Source organism: Mobula birostris, chromosome 25 (assembly GCF_030028105.1).
Source record: "Mobula birostris isolate sMobBir1 chromosome 25, sMobBir1.hap1, whole genome shotgun sequence".
NCBI classification, from domain to species: Eukaryota; Metazoa; Chordata; class Chondrichthyes; order Myliobatiformes; family Myliobatidae; genus Mobula; species Mobula birostris.
In genome coordinates, this window is record NC_092394.1 from 4,992,395 (window position 1) to 5,011,342 (window position 18,948).

At 41.3% G+C, this 18,948-nt stretch overlaps 1 protein-coding gene across 2 annotated transcripts in view; it reads right to left on the reverse strand.

Moving 5' to 3' along the window:
* Positions 1–18,078, reverse strand: part of fam222ba (family with sequence similarity 222 member Ba) — an 81,083-nt gene extending 63,005 nt beyond the window's left edge. For both annotated transcript variants that reach the window (XM_072243144.1, XM_072243145.1), the window contains exon 1: positions 17,988–18,078. The gene's annotated coding sequence lies outside the window, so the exon portion shown is untranslated. The remainder of the gene's footprint in view (positions 1–17,987) is intronic.
* Between the last annotated feature and the right edge of the window lie 870 nt (positions 18,079–18,948).

Consider the following 18,948-nt stretch of genomic DNA (forward strand, 5'->3'; position numbering starts at 1 on the left):
TATTTGCATTAACGAGCAGGTTACAAGTATACATAATAAAGTGGCCATTCAGTGTATGTCAATAAGTTTGGAGGTGGGATGCATAGATGTCTGAGCTCACAGCAGGCGTCAAATGTAAAGCAGAGATAATTTATTCAGCCTGTTTAAAAAGATTTCGTTGTAGCATAACCTTTCAACAAAATTGCAGCATCTTCTCACAATAAAAAGAAACAGCTATGAAAAGAAACATGTAACATGCAGATATATTAGGGATATTTAAGAGACTTTTTTCCCCCGCTGCATCAGATCCAGAGTAAAAATCATTTGTTTTCCTTTACACTCATGTATTGAAGAATGACAACAAATAATCTTGAACCTTGGAAGGGAAGTAGTACCACCTCTCACCTCACTCAGCACAAACCAAGTACAAAACAACACACACAAAATGCTGGAGGAACTCAGCAGGTCAAACAGCATCTATGGAGGAGAATAAATAGTTGATGTTTCAGGCTGAGACCTTTCTTAAGGACTGAAAAGGAAGGAGGAAGACACCAGAATAAAAAGGAGAGGGGCGGGGAAAGCTAGAGGACGATAGGTGAAGCCAGGTGGGTTGGAAAGATAAAGAGCTGGAGAGGAGAGTGGAGAAAGGAACGGAAAGAAGAGGATCCACAGGGGGGTGACAAACAGGCGAAGAGAGGTAACTGGCCAGAGTGTGGGATAGAAGGAGAGGGGAGAGGAGGGAAATTCTTTTAACTGGAAAGAGAAATTGAAATGCCATCAGGTTGGAGGGTACCCAGACGGAATATAAGGTGTTGCTCCTCCAATCTGAGGGTGCCCTCATCTTGGTACAAGAGGAAGCCATGGACCAACAATTTATTACAGTGGAGTAAAGGGAATGACTGAGGCATAAGAGAAGAGTTGGCCAGAATTGATTGAGTTGGAAAAGAACACTGGCAGAGATGATGGCAGTGCAGCAATGTTTGAAATTTCTGGAAACAATTCAGAAGGCACGGGATATATACATCCCAAAGAACAGTGGTCCCCAACCTCCGGGCTGCGGACCAATATGTGCCGCGAAGAATGCAGCGGTGCAGCGGTGGCCAGGACATACCCAGCACATCTCTAAGAAAAGAGCTGAAATAAACAAGCTAATTAATTAGGTAATGCCCGGCACGTACAGGGCCGACATTTACATACCGGGCAGCACCTAATTAATTAACTTGTTTATTTTGGCTTTTTTCTTAAAGACGTGCTGGGTATGTCCCGGCCACCACTGCATTCTTCGCGGCAATGTATCAGTCCGTGGCCCGGAGGTTGGGGACCACTGCCAAAGAAATATTCAAATGAAAGATGACACAACTGTGGCCAACAAGAGAAGTCAAAGCCAAAATAAAAGCCAGAGAGAGGGCACATAATAGAGCAAAAATTAGTGGGAAGTTAAAGGATTGGGAACCTTTTAAAAACTGACAGAAGGCAACTAAAAAAACTCATTGAGAATGTAAAGATCAAAACGAAAGTAAGCTAGCCAATAATATTAAAGAGGATACCAAAAGGTTCTTCAGATTCACAGCGTGTAAAAGAGAGGTGAGAGTGGATATTGGACAGCTGGAAAATGATGCTGGAGAGATAGTAATGGGGGACAACAAAATGGCAGACAAACTGAATAAGAATTTTGTATCGGTCGTCACTGTGGAAGTTCCAGGTGTCAGGGGTCATGAAGTGTGTGAAGTTACCATAATTACAGAGAAGGTTACACGCACAACACGCTAGAAGAACTCAGCAGGTCGGGCAGTATCCGTGGAAACAATCAGTCAATGTTTCAGGCCGGAACCCTTCGGCGGACTGGAGGTTCTTGCGAAACTGAAAGGCCTGAAGGTAGAAAAGTCACTTGGACCAGATGGTGTACACCCCACAATTCTGAAAGAGGTGGCTAAAGAGATCGTGGAGGCATTGATCATTCAAGAATCACCAGATTCTGCAATGGTTCCAGAAGACTGGAAAATTGCAAATGCCACTCCACTCTTTAAGAAGAGAGAGAAGCAGAAGAAAGGAAACTATAAGCCAGTTAGTCTGACCTCAATGGTTGGGAAGATGTTGGACTCCATTATTAAGGATGAGATCTCTGGGTACTTGGAGGCACATGATAAAATAGGCCATAGACAGCATGATTTCCTCAAGGGAAAATCTTGCCTGATAAATCTGTTGGAATTCTTTGAAGAAATAACAAGCAGGATAGACAAAGGAGAATTGGTTGATGTTGTGTACTTGGATTTTCAGAAGGCCTTTGACAGGGTGCCACACGAAGCTGCTTAACAAACTATGGACCCATGGTATTACAGGGCTGATTATAGTATAGATAAAACAGGGGCTGATTGGTAGGAGACAAAGAGTGGGAATAAAGGGAGTCTTTTCTGGCTGGCTGCTGATGACTAGTGGTGTTCCACAGAGGTCTGTGTTGTGTTGGAACCGATTCTTTTTACTTTATGTCACTGATGGAATTGATGGCCTTGTTGCAAAATTTCCAGACAATATGAAGACAGGTCGAAAGCAGGTAGTTTTGAGGAAATAGAGAGGCTACAGAAGGACTTAGACAGATTAGGAGAATGAACAAAGAAACGGCAGGTGGAATACAGTGTTGGGAAGTGTGTGGTCATGTACTTTGGTAGAAGAAAGGGTTGACTATTTTCCAAATGGAGAGAAAATACAAAAGAAAAACTGAGATGCAAAGGGACTTGAGAGTCCTTCTGCAGGATTCCCTAGAGGTTAATTTGCAGGTTGAGTCTCTGGTGAGGAAGGCAAATGCAATGTTAGCATTCATTTCAAGAGGACTAGAAAATATAAACAAGGATGTAATGTTGAGACTTTATAAAGCACTGGTGAGGCCTCACTTGGAATATTGTGAGCAGTTTTGGGACCCTTATCTGAGAAAATATGTGCTGAAACTGGAAAAGGCTCAAAGGATACTCATGAAAATAAATCCAGGATTGAATGGCTTGTCGTTTGAAGAATGTTTGATGGCTCTGGGCCTGTATTTGCTGGAATTCAGAAGAATGATGGGTGACCTCAACGAAACCTATGAATGGTGAAAAGCCTTGATGGAGTGGATGTTTCCTATGCTGGGAGAGTCAAAGACCAGAGGGAACAGCCAAAGAATAGAGGGATGTCCTTTTAGAATGTAGATGAGTAGTAATTTCTTTAGCCAAAGAATGGTGAATCTGTGGATTTCTTTGCCACAGGGAGCTGTGAAGGCCAAGTTTTTATGTATATTTGAGGCAAAGGTTGATAGATTATTGCTTGGTCAGGGTATGAAAGGATGCAGGGGGGAAGGCAGGAGACTGGGGCTGAAAGGAAAATTGGCTCAGCCATGAAGAAGTGGCAGAGCAGACCTGATGGGCCAAATGGCCTAATTCTGCTCCTATATCTTAAGGCCCTATGGACATGTCAGAACAAGAATAGGAATCAGAATTAAAATGTTTGGCCACCAGGAAGTTCTGCTTCTAGTAGATGGAGTGGAGGCGCATGACAAAGAAATCCCACAATTTACAGCAGGTCTCACCAATGTCCAAGAAGCCATATCTGGAGCACTGGACACAATAGACAACTCCAGCAGATTCGCAGGTGAAGTGTTGCCTCATCTGGAAGGACTGTTTGGGATCATGAATGGAAGTGAGGGAGGAGGTGTATGGGCAGGTGTAGCACTTTGGCCGCTTGCAGGGATAAGTGCCAGGAGGGAGATTAGTGGGATGGAATGAATGGAAAAGGGAATCACAGAGGGAGCAATCCCTGCAGAAAGCAGAGAGAGGGGGTGAGGTAAAGATATTTTTGGTGGTCGGTTCCCTTTGGAAATGGCGACAGTTGTGCAGGATGATGTGTTGGATGTAAAGGCACTTGGGGCGGTAGGTAAGAGTAAGAGGAACTCTATCACTGTTAAAGTGGCAGGAAGATGGAGTGAGTGTGGATGTTGGAGAAATCACGGAGATGTGGGTGAGGGCAGCATCAATAGTGGAGGAAGGGAAACCCAGTTCTTTGAAGAAGGAGATATCTGATGTCCTAGAAAAGCAAGTCACATCCTGGGAACAGATGCAGAGGAGGCAAAGGAACTGAGAAAAAGGAATAGCATTTTCAGAGGAGGTAGGGTGGGAAGTGGTATCATCAAGGTAACCATGGGAATCAGTAGGTTTATAAAAGATGGCAGTTAACAGTTTGCCTCCAGACATGAAAACAAAGAAATCGAAAAAGGGGAGGGAAGTACAATATTTGTTTGAAACCAGTGTCAGTGAATGAGTGTATTCAATCTAATTTCATTAGAAAGGTTAATCAAGCTTGAATTTTCTTTCTGGAGCAAAGGATAAGAGGTGACTTGATGGAGGTGTGTAAGATGATAAGAGGCACAGATACAGTGGACAGCCAGATACTTTCCTCAAGGGCAGAAATGGACTTAATTTTAGGTGATAAGAGGAAAGTATTGGGGGGGGGGGGGGGGATGTCAGAGGTAGTTTTTTTTTTAAATACACTGAATGGTGAGTGCATGGAACACCCTGCCAGGAGTGGTGGTAGAGGCAGATACATTAGGGACATTTAAGAAATTCTTAGACACATGCATGAAAGAAAACTAAAGGGCAATATAGTAGGGAAGGGGTAGATTGATCTTGGATAAGGTTAAAAGGTCAGCACAACACTGTGGGTGAAGACCCTGTACTGATCTATGTACTGTAACTATCCCCTGCCCATAGTATCATTCACTTTTAGTGGAAGTTGCTGCAGCTTTCCGCATCTTAAGTGCATAAAATTAAAACTCTGTTATTGACAGGAGAATCATCCCATTATCTGACTGTCACTATACTTGGCCCTTTCAAACATTCAATTGGTCCTCATTTACCCTTCACTCAAGCCGTAACACAGAAGAGCTGTAAGTATTTATTGGAGAATATTATTACAATCAACTTTCATGCACTTTTTTCCCTGATTACAAAATAGTTTCAAAGTAAATCTCTTTAAAAGTCAAATTTAAAAGACCAAGATTAAAGATTAGCTTTATTTGTCACATGTACATCGAATATAGAGTGAAATGTATTCCTTGCATAAAAACAAATCAGCGAGGATTGTGATTGTTAATGTTGCCATACTTCCAGCTCCAACATTGCATGCCTACAATTTACTCATCCTTACTAACACATATGCCTTTGAAATGTGGGAGAAAACACATGTGATCACAGGGAGAATGTAAAAACTCCTTATAGACAGAGGCAAGAATTGAACACCAGTGATTGCTGGCACTGTTTGGTAATTGCGCTAACTGCTAAGCTACCATGCTGTCCCTGCAGCATCTTAAATACTTTTAACTTTTATCTTGACAGAATTGGCAATAGATGATTTAGGTATTTGTGGATAGGCACTTATTCCAGAGATACCTGCAATTGCATGTACTGATATATCACCCATCTCTCTCAGGATTGTTATTTCTTTAGAGAGAGCAATCACTGATTGAAATTGTTGTAGAAGTACCCCACTATATTTTTTTGAAATATAGAAATTGAATATGTACAGGGATTCAACTGCATCTGAAAGGAGAACTGATAGTCAGTTTCTGATGGGAATCCACACAAATGGAAAGTTATGATTGATTTACAGCTTTTGCAGTCCTGCCTTTATAAGCATCATGCATCTGAGGATTTGTCGAGTCAGCAACTGGCTATGAATAATCTCCATTTTTTTCAGTAATAATAGCAGTCTGTCATGCTTTAAATAAATTTCTTCAAAAAAAAACTTGAATAGCTGTTTATGGTATTAGATCTAGCCAAGCCCTGGGGACTTTATCCATGATGTGTAATGTATTTATTCTTAGTTTGCCATTTGTTTTGCATAATTACAACTACAGTTTGCTTTAGCAGTTAATTATACGCAATTAAACATTAGCCTGGATTTGCATCAAGTTGTCAGTGGCAACCAACCTGCCCTTGCTTGTAAAATATAAGAGAATTTTTTTTAAATGCAGTGGTTTCTAACAAAGACAAGCTGTGTTAATATGAGCTCTCTATCAGTCTCTCTGTTGCTGTCAACGGGCAAAAACAGTTCAATAGATCAGAGGCCATTCTCACATACCTTAACCATAGCAACATCCTGCATTCTAGGCGGATTATGTGGCATCCCTCAGCAAATCACACCAAGGTCCGCACATGTAATCGACAGCATGATTGCTGCCCAAATACAGCAATCAAATGTAGATATAATATCAACTTTCCACTAAGCTCTGGAATTCCATTCTCCACTCTGTTAAGACACCCTTTAAGACTTAATCTCTCACCCAAGCTTTTAGCCATCTTTACTCATATCTCACACGACTTTGTGTTAATTTTCATTTTATTAATGCTCCTGTGAAATGCCTTGGGATGTTTATACTGAGTGAACAGCATCCTATAAATAGGTTATCACCAATGTCACATTTTTCCTAACCCTGTATACACAATGAAGTTTTCTGATGTATTGTCCCGGCAAATGAGGGATTTCCAAAAAGTAAATATTCTCCAATCTTTTCGAAAAGGATGTTTTTGTTAGGGGAAATCACTTAATTTGATTACTATTGCTGTACAATATAGGTAAATATACACACATGACATTTAAGATTGGGGTCAGCCAAAGAACAGCAGGCATCTTTATTTTCTTATCTAATGTATGATTCTGTGATCCATGATGGTTATTTTGGAGCAAGTAATTCTAGAATGGGATCTCAGGAATGAATCTGCAAGTAGATCTAATCCTATCCAATCCTAACAAGCACTTTACAATTGGGATAATGGGAATGAGATCAGAAGATTAATCGTCACATTTTAAAGATTATTTTTGGATTAACTGTTCATTTTGCCGATCTACAATGACACCTGGGAAGATGAATCAGATTTTGATCGCAAGACACAGGAGCAGAATTAGGCCATTCAGCCCATCAAGTCTGCCTCACCACTCTATCATGGTTTATTTATTATCTGTCTCAATCCCGTTCACCTTCCTTCTCCCAATAATCTTGGATGGCCTTACAGTACATGCATCCTGACAGTACATGCGCTGGTGAACCCAACTGACCACAAGTTATGGTCCTCTCTCAGCCCCCATGTATGCAGCTGTGATAGTGAAGAGAGAGTGTGACACACAGACCACAGGAGGAAAGAAATATGGAAGGGCTCCAGTCTCTAAAGCTCTGCCCAAGTGATCTTGCGCTTGGGAGGATCCCATTTCATCCAGGCGCCCTGTGACCCCAAACTCCACTGCCTTCAATACCTGCCTTTCTTCCTCGCGGTTCCATAGCTCTGCCTGGAGGTACCAGGTACAACAGTAACACTTAAGATTGGACTTGTACAGATATTTGAACGTGCTGGGAGTGGAGGGACATAGACTAGAGACACACAGCATGGAACAGGCACTTTGGCCGAACTTGCTAACGCTGACCATAATGTGACCACGACCAGCTTAATGATCGGATAGAGTCTTTGATATATCTCCAAAGACTCTCCGTAGTTCATCTGTAAAAATTTTCGAGAGTCATTGATATGTCACCATAGACTCTAGCAAATTTTTACAGATGGACTGTGGAGAGCATTCTGACTGGTTTGACGGTGCCAATACACTAGATCAGAAGAAGGTGCAGACGATTGTAATCTCAGCCAGCTCCACCATGAGCACTAGCCTCCCCAACATCGAGGAGATCTTCAGAATACAATGCCTCAGAAAGGCAGGCATCCATCAAGAAGGACACCCACCATGCAGGATATGCCATCTTCTCATGACTACCGTGACTATTGTGTATCCTATTGCGAGGATACAGTCAACGTTTTAGAAATGGCTTCTTCCCCCCACCAACAGAATTCTAAACATTCCATGAACACTACTCCACTATTTTGCTCTCTTTTTGCACTGTTTATTTTTATACATATCCTAATTATAATTTATAGTAATTTTAATGTATTGGACTATAATGCCACCACAAAGAAATAAACTTCACAACATATCTCAGTGATAATAGATCTGACCCTGATTCAGACATAATGGGATGAAGCGTTCGTCTCCTTGCTGTAATATTCTATGATCTAAGACGCTTGCAGTAATTTTCAAAATGAAGTAATGAACGGAATATTTTTTGGTGGGGTGGTACGGTCACGTAGCAGTTAGTGTAGTGCATTACAGCACCAGTGAACTGGGTTCAATTCCCGCTGCTGTGTGTAAGAAATTTGTATGTTCTCCCTATGACCATGTGGGTTTCATCCAGGTGTTCCAGTTTCCTCATACATTCGAAAGGTTGATAGTTTAATTGGACACACTGCTCTAATTGGGCATCGCGGGCTCATTGGGCCAGAAGAGCCTGGTGCCATGCTGTATGTCTAAATTTAAAAAAATACATTTCATACAAGCATGTGTTCACTCTCATACTGACAAATCCACTCTCTTAATACACGATCGAGATCTTCATTTTTCGCTTTATACAGTGTTTTTCTATTTTTCATTAACATCTGTTCATTACATATGTGAGGTCACTTCTCAGAATTTTCTATGGTGTGCAAGACCTGTGTGTCACCTGGGAATCTTCCCAGCGCCGTGTGAAATTTTCCATTTGTGACGTCATGTCAGTGCTAAAAAAATTTCGGATTTTCAGATACTCAACCTGTACTTCAGAAAACCAAAATTACATTTTTTCCCTCTCAGAATGCTAAACTCCAATGCAAGTGGAATAAGATACATATGAGAGATTTATTTGCAATATAGAAAGATTTTCTAATGGATTTCAGGAGGATTAAATAAGCTAAAGTAGTGATAGTAAAAATATAGAATTTTTCTTCATTGTTGCTAATATGGAAGTTTCGGGTAACTTAAAATTGACTTTATATCCAATACAAAATAAATCAATTGGGGACAGTTTCAATCCCTGTAGTTAAGATCTAATTTGTTCTGAAATAAAACTGGTTTGAGTTGAAAAGGAAGCAAACGCAGCTGTTCTGATATCGGCAGTCATGGCAGCAGACAGCCCATATTAATGACCAAGCTCACATCCAGCAACACTAACTACAGTGAAGGAAATAAAAGGTTCTTTGATGACTTGGTGAATAATGAATGAATATTTATATTGATGATACCAGAACTACAGTTCTAGCCACTGGAAAGAATGAACAGAATGGTTCTTTTCTGTGAAAAAGAGAAGTCCAAAGGCTGACCCAACTGAACAGAGAACAGTAAACCACTATACAGGCCCTTCAGTCCATGGTGTTGTGCTGACATTTTAATCTACTCCAAGATGAGTCTAACCGTTCCCTCACACATAGCACTCTATTTTTCTTTCATCCATATACCCAAGAGTCTCAAAGCATTTTTTCTGTATACATCCCTAATTTGCCTCTAATGTATCTGCCCCTACCATCACCCTGGAAGTGCATTCCACACACTCACCAGTCTTTGTGTAAAAAAAACATATCTCTGATATCCATCCTATACTTTCCGCCAATCATCTTAGAATGATGTACCCTTGCATTAGCCATTTCCGCCCTAAGGAAAAGACTTAGCTGTGCACTCAATCTATGCCTCTTATCACCTTGTACACTGTATATTTTTTTAAATTACAAAGGGATAGATAAACTGCTTCCATAGAACAGTAGGACACAGGAACAGCCCCTCTAGCCAAACCAATCCCACCTTCCTGCACATGGTCTATATTCCTGGTTGTACACATGCCTGTTTAAATACCTCTTAAAACACTGCTGTCCTATCTGCCTCCACCACTTTCCCTGACCAAGCATCAAAATCTTGCCTCATAAGTCTCCTTTAAACTCCCCACCCCACCTGAAAGCTATGCCCTCTGCTATTTGACACTTACACCCTGGGACTTGTGAAGGAGTTCAAAACCATATAGAGAAGATAGTCACTGACAAATCAAAGTTCAAAATAAACTTATTATCAAAGTACATAGAGGTGACCATATACCACTCTGAGATTCATTTTCTTGCATTGATTTTCTTACTATTCTGTGAATAGTAAATACAAAGAAACACAATAAAAACGGGAGGAGAAGATGGGAGCGTCCCGTGTGTGCGCAGTTCCCTGGTGAAAAATGATATCGTATCAGTTAAATAGGGGCCGTGGACAATTCTGATTTGATGGAGAATGGACGTGAAACCACAGAGGAACATCTGGAGAAATTTCTGAAACGCCCGCTCACTGCTGTCATTACTGTGTGGTCGGGAATCTTTCGGAGGGTAGGCCTCAAAATCCCTGGCCTTGCCTGCTTTTGGTGACCGAGAAGGAGGTCAAATCATTCGGACAGAGATGGCGCTCAGTACTCGGTGTCAGAGAGCTGATCAGAGCTCGAAGTTTTCCGATGACTCAGAGTCGGATTGTGGTTGGCATGGCAGAGAGAGTTTTTCTTCCTTCTCCCGTCTGCCTGAGATGTGGGACATTTGAGAAACTTTGAACTTTACTGCGCTCATGGACTTCATCAGGTTATGGTATTGTTATACTGTTTGTAACTATATGTTATAATTATGTGGTTTTGTCAGTTTTTTCAGTCTTGGTCTGTCCTGTGTTTTGTGATATCAACCGGAGGAAATAATGTATCATTTCTTAATGCATGCATTACTAAATGACAATAAAAGAAGACTGCGTATCGTCATAATCATAAAATCAATGAAAAACCACACACGACAGAAAAGGACAAACAACCAATTTACAAAAGACAAACTGTGCAAATACAAAAAGAGAAGAATAAAATTAGAATAATATTTAAACAATAAATCTATTTAAAAGAAAGCTAGATGCGTTCAAAAAGAGAAAGGAACTAAAGGACGAAAATACTCATACCATTTGGCTATAAGCCCCTAAGACATAGGAGCGGAATTAGGTCATTTGGCCCACTGAGTTTGCTCCACCGTTCAATGATGATGAATCATTTATTATCCCTCTTAATCCCATTTTCCTGCTTGCTCCTTGTAACCTTTGATGCCCTTACTAATCATGCACTTATTAACCTCCGATTTAATCATAGCCAAAGATTTGGCCTCCACAACCATCTGTGGCGATGAATTCCACAGATTCACCACTCTCTGGCCCTAGACTCCTCCACTATAGGAAACATCCTTTCCACATCCACATTATCTAGGCTTTTCAATACTTGAGATAGCTTTCAATGTGATCACTCTTCATTCTTCTCAACTCAAGCAGGTCAAGCAGCACCCATGAAGGCAAAATATATTAACTGATGTTTCTAGTCAAGAGCACGCATGAGGGCCAAGACAGAACACTACATGGCATGACACAGGAGTGTGACATAGAGGCTGGTGTGTTCTAGGTGGAACAGAAGGGGTGGGGATGATGAGAAGATGGAATTGGTGGGGTGGGGAAGCAGAAAGTAAAAAAGAACAACAGGCAGATGGGACCATCTGGGAGAAGGGACGTCCCTCTATTCTGATGCTGTGCCCTCTGGTCCTCAACTTTCCCACTACCCAAGTGGAATATTAAAATTTGTTCTTTCCAATTAGGATTTGGAAAAGGAGAAACCAGTTAGTCAAAATTACCCACTTCTTTATGAATTTTAAGTCATTCTGCCAGTTGACCATATGTTGTAACCATTCCTTGGGACTGGAGTAGTGGAGCAACTCCAAATTCTCCACTACAAATCATACAAACAATATCCCAATTCATCCCTCCCAAACACAAAGCCAGATATTACAAGACCAAGGATTTGGATAGTGAAGATTTTGTTACCGAAATAGCTGAATGTTTTTGAGTCCTTTGTATCTATAGGACTATGGTCCAGGTGCACACTGATGGGACTAGGTGGACTAATGGTTCAGCATGGAACAGATGAGCCAAAGGGCATGTTTCTGTACTGTAGCGTGCTATGACTCGATAGGGCTGAGATGGTATTTTGGAAAGCTGAAAGGTTCAGACTTTAGATTTAACCAATGGCCAAGGCTTCATAATTTATGATAATCAGGGAATTCTGGTTCCCACCTTACCCCTTCTTCTCCTCACCTGCCTAGCACTTCCCTCTTGTGCTCCCCCCACCTTTCCCTTTCTCCCATGGTCCACTTTCCTCTCATTTCAGACCCCTTCTCCTTTAGTCCTTTACCTCTTCCAACTTTCACACCTAGCTTCTTACTTCACCTCCCCTCCCCTAACTAGCTTCTCCCTCACCTATCGCCTATCAGCTTCTCCTCCTTCCCCTCCCCCACCTTCTTGTTCTGGTTTCTTTCCCCTTCCTTTCCAGACCCAATGAAAGGTCTTGGCCAGAAACATCAGGTGAACTGTTTATTCCCTCCATAGATGTTGCCTGGCCTGCTGAGTTCCTCCAACATTTTGTGTGTCACACAAAGAGAAAGCTTCCATTTACTAATAAAAACATTGGGTTTAAATTTGGTTTTAACCAGATATGTTATCACAAAATTCCATCTCATATCTTAATTCAGAAACTCATCAAACTGGAATTTATTAAGATTAAACTTGAGAGCAGGTGAACCAATTTAAAAACCAGGTTCAAGTCACAAAATCTAGCCTCAGCAAACACAAGGCAACCCGTTCAAACCTGATGGATTGACCTTCTGACTCTTATGTTAGATTAAGTACCCTTCTCTTGCTGAATCCTGATAAATGTCAGTTTTCCCAAGAGATGGCTTGGGATGTGCATTTCAACTGACTCGATCCGCAAGAGCTGCGTACAAAATACACAGGATTAGTATCAGATCAGTGAGGCATTATGGAATGATATTCAAAATTCTCCTTTTCATATATGAGATCAGTATTCTTCATCAGGAAATGGAAATGCTGTTACAGCACAGTAAGCTTTAAATAGAAAATGCATATTGCAAGTAAGTTAGAAAAATACACTCAAGCCTTAGAGAATTAGTCTCTGGCATAGATAAAATTTGAAATATTGGGTAACTCAGGGAACTATAGGCAGACAAATCACCAAGACCTGGATACATCACTACTTGGTATGGCAACTGCTCTGCCCAAGACCACAAAACATCGCAGAGAGTCACAGACACAGCTCAGCACACAGAGAAATCAGTTTCTCCTCCAGGGACTGCCTTGGTAAATCAGCAAACATGGGCAAATACCCCAAGCATTTTCTCTTCTTCACCCTCCAATCAGACAGAAAGCATGTATCCCCTGGTGCAACAAGCTTTAATCCCACTGTTTGAAGACAATTGAATGGTTCCCTATTGTGATAAGATAGATTCTTAACCTCGCAATCTACCTCCTCATAGCCTAGCATCTTACAATCTGCTTGCACTGCACTTTCTCTGATTGGAACACTTTATTCTGCATTCTGCTACTGTTTTTCCCTTGTACCACCTCAATGCACTGATTGTAAGTATGAATGACATGCAAAACAAAGCTTTTTAATTGTACCTCAGCACATGTGACAATACTAAACTAATTTACCAATCTATCTAATTTACCCAGTGGTCTGCAACTAAAGGTTTTTACAGGAGGTGGCTGAATCTTCTCATAACTCGTTAAATTCCAGGTAGCTACCTGAAAACTGGAAAGCTACTCATAACTAGCCTTGTTTAAAAAGGTGGCAGGCAACTAGAGGTCAATTAATTTAAAATCTATTGTTGGCTACTGCGTAGTCAACAATCAATGAGGAAGTAACTAATTATTCGGGTAGAATACATTCAAACTTGGTTAATGCAGTTTTATAAAAAGTAATTCATTCTGACAAATTTTCTTCAGTTTTTTTAAAAAAAAGGATGTGACAGGGAGAGTTGATAGAAGGGAACCTGCAGATATTGTGTATTTAGATTTCCTAAAGGCATCTGACAAGGTGCCATACAAAAGGCTGTTGTACAAATTAAGATCACGGGGTATTGGAAGAATTGCATTAGCAAGAATGGAAAATAGTTTATCACTCAAAACACAAATAGAGTAACAGGGCAAGTACACAGAGTGCAGGGTGCCTGGAATGCACTGCCAGGTGTGTGGTACTGGAGGCAAATATAGTAAGTGTTTAAAAGACTCTTAAATAGGAATTTGCAGAGAATGGAAGGATATGGATATTGTGTTGGCAGAAGAGATTAGTTTAGTTAGGCATTTAATTACTAGTTTAATTAGCTTGGCACAACAATATGAATGGTTGGTTTCTAGCCCACAATTGTTTATCACAGGTAGCTCTGTGGTAATGTGCATTCCATTATGCAGATTGGTTACAATGTGATTGATGGATTAGGAAAGACTACCTGCATTATGCAGGTTGCATTTGTCAGAGTGCAATCACAAATGGGGAAAACCTGTTAAGTGGGTGCTTAAAAGACAACTGCAGCCTGTTCTGCTATAACTCAACTTACCAAAATGCCATATTTCTTAGGACTACCAGACTCAAAAGCAGTTACTTTCCCCAAGTAGTGTGGCTGATCAACACCTCCACCCACTAACCTACCCCTCCAAACCCCCAACCAGCACTATCTTATCGTTTGCTGTCAGTCATCTTATGTACAAACACTCTTGTGCCTTGCATCACTTTATGGACATACAATCTATGTATCTAAGCTATAAGCAGATGTTATGTGTTTATTATTACTATTGTGTTCTTTAACTTTGTGTTTTCTCCATGCTACATCAGATCTGGCTGACTTCGGTTCTTTGCGGGAATGGAACCCACTCTCGGGGTTTCATAACTGGCCATTGTTCAGCACGCCAAGGGCTTGGCCTAAGAGTCTGGCTTGGATTTAGAAGCCTAAGATCTCGGGGCTCTGAAGACGAGCAGATTGAGGGTCAGTGTCATGGCAGGAGACCCATGTCCATTGGGGGAGTCGATACATCTATAGCTGTGTGCCTGGAAACCGAGATCTTTAACATCTTCAGGCACAGAGCTCAAAAAAGCGATGTAATGGACTTTAAACATCATAAACCAGCGAGTTGTCTGTTATGTCTCCCCGCACGCTGGGAAAATGGAGACACCACTTTCTCCCTTATTAGGGAGCGAGAGCGCCTGTGGTAAGTCGTCTACCGGGTGAAACGCGAAGTCTTTGGGGTAACTGCAAGTCTGTGTCTTTGCTGTTGCTTTGCTCACGCTTGAGTGCTCGATGGAGGGTGCTCATGCTTTTTTTTTTGCCGGTGGGGGGAGGAGGGATTGTTGCTTGCTGCCACATGGGAGGGGGGAGCTGGGGGGGACTTTGGGGTTCTAACATTTAACTGTCGTTCATTGTTTGGCGCACTCCTCTGTTTTCATGGATGGTTGTGAAGAAAAAGGATTTCAGGATGTATATTGTATACATTTCTCTGACATTAAATTGGACCTTTGAACTTGATAAGAGGCATAGAGTGGACAGTCAGAGACTTTTTCTCAGACAGAAATGACAAATATGGGGGGGTACATAATGTTAAGGTGATTGGAGGGGGAATGTCAGATGTAAGTTCTTTACATAGAGAGTGGTGAGTGCATGGAGTTGCAGAGTTATTGGTAGAGGCAGATACAGTAGGGGCATTTAAGAGACTATTAGACAGACACATGGAAGATAGAGGAGGTTTAAAAATTGGCACAACAGCATGGGCCAAAGTGCCTATGCAGTGCCGTACTGTTCAATGTCTAAAAGAAGCCTGGGAAAGGCTGTTGTATCACAAGGCTAGATGGTTTGGGCTTATAACTATTGGAGTTTAGAAGAATGAGGATGACATTCAAACATATTCCATCCAAAGGAGACTTGGCAGGACAGATATTCTAACGGGTGGGAGAGTCATGAACAGTAGGACATCGCTGTAAAATAAGGGGCCAGTCCTTAAAACTGATGTCAGAAGTAATTTCTTCCTGAGGGTGGTAAAAGCCAGATCATTTACAGTGAAGATAGATAAATATTTCAGAATCAGATTTAGTATCACTGTCATATGGCATGAATTTTGAAATTTTGGGGCAGCAGTGTAATGCAAAGACATGAAAATTTATATATTACAAAGATAGAGAGTTGAAACAAGCAGGGATCAGCCATGATCATATTCAATTGTGGGGTGGGTTTGAGAAGTCTTGTGGCCTCCTCTCCTCTATTTTCTTGCATTCTTGTTTTCTGTTCAACCCACTTTCAGCTTCAGCCCAATTAATTGTCACTATGAAGCCTGAAATTAGAAAGGACTTTGGAGAGTAAATTATACCTCAGAGTATGTACAATATAACATGTTTTTTTAAACAAATGGCAGCCACATGGAAACAATTAGCAAACGTACATGATATCTAACTCCCTCGAAAATTACTGTCCACTCACTGTAATTAGTCCAGTTAAATAAATGTGCAAACAGATAGGGGAAAAACATCTGTATTACCAGATTTTCCCATATAACATTAATATATAAGATGTCAGCGAAAAACATACAACTTCCATTTGAGGAACTGCAGCTTAATTTTTAAGTAAATAGACTGCACATCTGAAGGCTGCCCTGCTACTCAACTGACTGAGCAGAAAATCTAAATGCAAGTGCCTGCATTATCCAGAGTCACAAAGTACAGACTGAGAATTAAACTGATGAAATTTGCCTAGCAACCAACTCATTAAAAGCAGAGTTCAGAAACAGGCCAGCAATCCATTCACTCCCTTATCTCCCCTATAATAGATAACAGTCTCCAGCCACCATCCTTCAGGAACTCCCATACTATATTCATAAAATAATTTGCCTCATAGCTCTTGAAAATAATATTTCTTTGCTGTAAGTGCTTTGGAAGATGTTACAGAAATGCAAATCTAAGAATCATAACAAGCCACGCTGCTATATCAAATTTCCACGTATTTTGTCTTCCTTCACACAAAATTGAAAACGGTGCAGGGCGGGGGTGATGGACACACACTGAAAGCAGAAGATTACACAACTAAAATTAATTGTCATTCTCTGAGGAGACGATGGTAGGTGGATGGGGACATTTGGTAAGTGATGACAGGCGCCACACAAATGATCTGTCACAATGATTCGCTACTAATCAATTCAAGATAAATTGGATCCAAGAACACACGACTTGCTTTGGTTTGGCGAGTAGATTCACCTTTAACAATGGCGCACTGTAAAGATTGCCTCGACTGATTGAACTGTGCATCAAGCCGCAAGGTTATGTCACACCACAAAAACCTCTAATTCTTCAAATGAAAAAGGGGCGACAACTCTGAATACGTATCCCTTCCCACATTAATCTTTACGAGACAGACACCGTCATGGCTTTATAAAGATCTATAGAGGTTTTAAAGATCGACACAGATCACCATCCCCTGCAAATTCTCCATTTAAGGGAGAATTCAATGAATCTTTACCTCTTTCATTTCCATTAACCGTGCATTACATACCTCTGTACTTTAAAAGAATTACCCACTCATTCATTTAAAACATACGATCTTGGAGTTTATTTTTTCGAAGTTAACTTTTAATACTTTTTCACATCTCAGCGAAAAATTAAATAAAACTTTGGCTTCAGCGGTTGTGCAATTTGCAGAGGACTCCATCCAGTGAATGAAAGGCCGGAAACAATCCACATCTATCACTTTCTGGTGGAGATATTTAGACATTTAAAAAGTTAAATGGATACAACTAGTGGACTTTACTCTTAAATGCTTTCGGCAAAGGCTGCAACCTCCACAGAGGGGGATCGGCGACATTTGATTTTTTTTCCATTTTTTAAAAAACATTTATTTTTTTTAATACCACCCAGAATAAATTTCATTTAGGCACATTGAGAGAAAGCGAGCAAAAACACCTCGGCTTCAGAAGCTCGAGCCTCTGCTAGACGTAAGGCGGCAGCTGGTGTGATCGACAACGACCTCGACCAATGAGAAACCAGGCTGATTATCAACGCCCCACCCCTTGAGGGCAAAACAAACCAATCCACGAAGAGGGGTCGCAGAACTTCCGCCACAAAGTCCGGTTGCCGGGCGCCCGCCCCTCTTTTGTTAACTCTCCGACGCCAGCACAATAATTTTTTTTTAAAAAAAGGAATGATCTCTAACAGACCAGGGAGGCAGGAGTAATTAGGTAACCCAGGAAGGCCGACGGACACTTACTTTCTGTGGAGCTGACAGGACTGCATAGTTAAACTGTGGGTAAGGTCATGGATTCGTTCGCTCCTTCGGCTCGCGCTGCTTCTGCGGCAAAAAAAACGCCAGACGCAGCGACTGATGGCGCATGCGTTCTGTCAGCTCCCAAGGACGCATGTCGGTTGCCGACCATCGGCAGTGCATGCGTATTCGCTCCACAATCGGCAGTATCTAGAGGGCATGTCCTTTACCGGCATGTGCGTCGACAGTTTATTATTTCCATAGATGCTGCCTGACCTGCTGAGTTCTTACAGCATCTTGTGTGTGTTGTTAGGGATTTACAGCATCTGTAGAACTTCTCGTGTGTATGATTTACTAAAACGCCTGACTGGGAGCCCACAGTATTCCGAGATAGACCATCCCAAAGAATCACAACTCTTGTGACAGACCTCTCCCTCCAGTGCCAAAAGGCTTCTCTCCATTACGCTGCTTCTCTCCTCCGCGGAATCAACATGGGAATATCAGAATTCCCTCCTTTTATGCTGACTGTCGCTGAAAACCTGCTGATTCTAAATTTCTCACTCTTGTCATGTGTTGTGGACGTAGCTGGTAGTCCGTATTTATCCCTAATTTCCTTTCAAGAAGAAGATCTGGCATCATTACTTTATTTCCCCTTCTACAAAGTATCAAAGTTCAAAATAAATTTATTATCAAACTGCATATACGAGAGAGGGATTAGCTTTATTTGTCACATATACATCAAAACACACAGTGAAATGCATCATTTTGTGTCAGCAACCAGCACAGTCTAAGGATGTGCTAGGGGGAAGCCAGTAAGTGGGCATTTCCATACCAGGCCATGATGCAACCAGACAGATTATCCTAACTAGTTACATCACAGCCTGGTGTAGAAACACCAATGCTCAAGAATGGAAAAGCCTACAAAAAGTATTGGATACAGCCCAGGTGCGGCAACACTTCACCTGTA